This window comes from Cervus canadensis, chromosome 12, assembly GCF_019320065.1.
Source record: "Cervus canadensis isolate Bull #8, Minnesota chromosome 12, ASM1932006v1, whole genome shotgun sequence".
Lineage (NCBI taxonomy): Eukaryota > Metazoa > Chordata > Mammalia > Artiodactyla > Cervidae > Cervus > Cervus canadensis.
In genome coordinates this window covers 65431367-65435314 of record NC_057397.1, presented here as the reverse complement: position 1 = coordinate 65435314, position 3948 = coordinate 65431367, and the positions used below count along the sequence as shown (strand labels likewise).

The 3948-nt window shown below is 43.6% G+C and overlaps 1 long non-coding RNA gene and 1 other non-coding gene across 3 annotated transcripts in view; one reads left to right on the top strand and one right to left on the bottom strand.

Annotated features, from left to right (window-relative positions):
* Window positions 1-9: 9 nt before the first annotated feature.
* Window positions 10-3948, top strand: part of LOC122451064 — an 84031-nt gene continuing 80092 nt past the window's right edge. For both annotated transcript variants that reach the window (XR_006272299.1, XR_006272298.1), the window contains exon 1: window positions 10-2551. This is a non-coding gene — a long non-coding RNA (uncharacterized LOC122451064). The remainder of the gene's footprint in view (window positions 2552-3948) is intronic.
* Window positions 422-503, bottom strand: TRNAS-AGA. Its single transcript has one exon. It is a non-coding gene; the product is annotated as a tRNA-Ser (tRNA).

The window sequence follows — 3948 nt, the reverse complement described above, 5'->3', positions numbered from 1 at the left end:
GGGGGGGGCGGGGGGCCCATCCCCTCTCGGGGCGCGCGCCCCGTCGCCCCCGCGCATGCGCGCGCCATTTCCGACCCTCGCGAGGCTTGGTTGTTGACGAGCTCGCGCGAAAAGACGCTGTGGGGTCGCGAGGGCCGCGGGCTGCGAGGACGTTCCGGCGGCTGGGCGGGAGGTCGGTGTTGTCCGTTTCTGCGCTACTGGCTTTTCTGTTCCCGATTATCTGACGTGTTTTGTCCCGTCTTCCGCTCCTCCTGGACTCAGGTTGTAACCACAATCGCCCGACTCCCTAGCTTTCTCATCTCCTCCTTGTCTAGCCCCCTTGGGGTCCCAATCGTATTCCAGCCGTTCATATATTCTTTAAATGGTCAGCGGAGAAGCCTGCAAAAGAGAAATAAGCTACTGTGTTAAAAAGCTGATTTGTCGTAGTCGGCAGGATTCGAACCTGCGCGGGGAGACCCCAATGGATTTCTAGTCCATCGCCTTAACCACTCGGCCACGACTACTACTGGTGGTGGTTTTGGCAGTGAGATCTATGTAGAGCCTGCACACAAGTGTCTACTCTAGTAACAGGTTTTCATCACGAGGAAAACACTACGGAGCTGTTCTGTCAGATTAAGCGCACATTTGAATGTTGTAGCTCTTAATAATTTTATCTTCTCAGAGGGGATCTTGAGAGTATCGCCAATGAGAGAAAAACTGAATTTTAGTAAAATCGCTAGTTAGTCAGAAAACAAGAGAGAGGGAAAAAAGGTTGGTGCTGCTGTAGACTGGCTTGCAGAGTTGTGCGTTTTCCCGGAGCTAACTGGGAATCTTAGGGCCCCGGATCAGCCTCCCGGCCTCCTTGCGTGATCAGCTCCACTCCCCCGCCGCCTTCTAAGCACAAACAGTTCCAGGACTCTTTTTCCCCACTACGCACTAAAATAGTGTTCCCCACTGATATAAATTGACTATGCAGGGCTAGAATGTCCCACAGTGTCTTAAAGACACTGCTTGGAAAAGTACGATGTGTAATACACCTGCAAGGTATGGTCTCTCCTGTAAATACTATGTATGCACAATGAAACCTGAACTTTTTAGTATTTCTGAAGGAGAATTGCAAAGAGGTTGGCAGCCTTGGAAACTCTGGAGATACTTTTATCGAAATGAATTAGTAGCTTCATTTACTTGGTTTTTTTGTTGTCTGTTCATAATATCTATTAAAGAACTCGCGGGAAAAGACACGGTGGGGTTAGAGATATTAAAGATATTCTGAACAGACAACATATGATGGAGCAAATGTAGAGCCAACCTTTAAATATTCATGACTTTTGAGAGCCAGTTGTTAAATGCAACCACTATTAAAAAATTAAATTATGAAAAAAAATTAAATTATGTAAACTTAGTTAAATTAACTATATTGAAAAACAAAAGCAGTAGTCAAAATTCACCAAGGTCTGGTTATTACCCTACATTTTATTATAATTTATGTTTGAGATTATTTACATCTGTTGTATCTGAAATAGTAAACAGTGGGCCATTGTTATGAATCTCTTCATAACTTCCCATTCAGTGATGTCACTTGGGTAGCTTGAAATTAGGCTTCCTGGGTGTATTTACACCAGGGAAATTGCAAATGGTACAAGATATTTTTCTCGCTAGAGCTAGTTGCCAGACGCTTATCATCATGTCACTAATATTTACCACCAGGCAAATCTTGAATATTCCCAGCAAGGCAACATTCCCCTTACCTGTCAGGCTTCCCTGGTTGTTATTTTAACTATCAGAATCTTGTCGTATAGTATGACGTCCCACTCAGTATACTGATATTTTGTTTTGTTTTTCCCCAACTTGCCTTGCTGGGTGATTTCTACTCAGAACTGACCTCCAGCAGAAAGACAGGAATAAGACACTTGATACTGAAATTACCCTTGCAATATGGTTCCTGGGGGAGTTGCCATACAGTTTCATACACTTAAGTTAATAATTTGATTTTTCTTTAGAAAAGATGAAATCTGAGGTATACCATCAGTAGTTGAAAGACTTAGCATGTAGATTTGCGTGAAGGACTATGAAAGATAAAAGAGGAAGTGTTTCTAATTTTGTGTTTTGTTTATATGAATATTAGAAAAATGAAGCTTCTTTCCTTCTTCCTCTACTCCCACCCCCATTTTGGTGTGTAGATATCATGTGTAGATCATCCAGAGGTAGGTGTTTTGAGAATTTGTCTTACAGCTCATCAACTCTTTGGAACTTCTGACTTCAGTTGTGTTGTCTTTCTGGCTTTAGAGAAAGTCAAGTTCAATGTCTACAGTGAGAAATGCCATATACACATATGTGGATGGCTGTGTGATAAACTGGAAAATGAAAGCACACTATTAAAAATCTCCAGGGAGTTCCCTGGTGGCCCAGTGGTTAACATTCCAGACTTCACTGTGGTGGCCCAAGTTCAAGCCCTGGTGGAGGAACTGAAATCCTGCAGCGTGGCCAAAAAAAAAAAGAGAAAAACTCAGGATGTCAGGAGCAATACCTGGTGCACTGCAGTGGACTCAAGCAATGGAGTAGGCTGTACATGGTGAGTGTATACTTGGCTTTGGAAAACTCATGCAAATCATATGAGAAAATAATTTAAAAAAACATTTTTTTTTCATTTTTTCCCCCAAAATAAAGAGTCTTATTTATTATCTCTATAATTGTTAATATGTGTCGACAGTGGTGTGAATACTTGTCCCCTAACTCTTTCCCAGTCTTGGAAAGCATGCCAAGTGTCAGATGTTTCTTAAAGGAGTATAGCCAAGAGTCTTCAGACTATACAGTTATTAAACATGGTAAAAGTGGCGTGCTGTGTATTATTACATTTACTTAGCCTTCCAAGGAAGTATTTTAGGGAAAAGGTGTCCAAAATAAGAAAACAAAGCCCTGCTGACTTTGCCAAGTAACTGAAGACTGCTCGGAACCTGCGTTCTTGCTAACACTAATCCAAATGAGTTAGAGGTGGTAATACAACTGGATTTGTTGTCACACACAGTCCAGGCCAACCTCTTCAGTTACAAGGTGTTTTATAGTCCTCCTGGCTGTTCACATCATGAATTGCAAGGCCTCTTTGGATTCACATGTATTAATAGGGATTCCCTGGTGGCTCAGATGGCAAAGAGTCTCCCTGCAATGCAGGAGACCCAGGTTCAATCCCTGGGTCGGGAAGATGCCCTGGAGAAGGAAATGGCAACCCACTCCAGTATTCTTGCCTGGAAAATCCCATGGACGGAGGAACCTGGCAGGCTATAGTCGATTGGGTCAATGTATTAGCTTTTCTCCCCCTGCACCAAAAATAGATACTCACTTCTGGGCAGTGACAGAGTGGTGGGTGTGAGGGGAGGCAGTGGGTGTGAGGGGAGGCATCTTCGCAGAACAGTTGCCAGCCTTCCAGCTGCTAATGCTGGAGATGGAAGAGCACTGGGGCAGCTCTGATTCTTTTAAGTGGTCCCCGAGTTAGGCCTCAGTGCCGCATAGGTAAATTCAGTCCAGAACACGCAGAATCTTTATTGGAATTTGTTCACTCGTCTCTCACAGCTGTGGAGAGTTTAGACTAATCACAGCTCTCTCTGGGATCCTATCATCTTTGTAATTTGAAAAAGGATCAGGAGCCTGCAGGCTTGGAACATGTTGAGAAAACTCTGGCTCTGAAATACATCATCACACGTGGGGGACACCACTTGTGGCATCATCGCAGAGAGCTGAAGAATGCTGAAATCGAGTATTTCTCTGGCGTGATTTCAAATGGCCTGAGAAATCCGAGAACTTGTTTTTTTTTTTAACTGCAAAACAGATTCTTTCCTCCTCCATCAACCCTATTGCTGTCAAAGTGTCCCATGTTAGGTGCCAGAAATGAGCATAGCCTTTTAATGATAGCAATGCCAAGGTTAACACGGCTGCCGGCGCTCTCTCAAGAATCTGTTAGGGTGTGTTTTGATC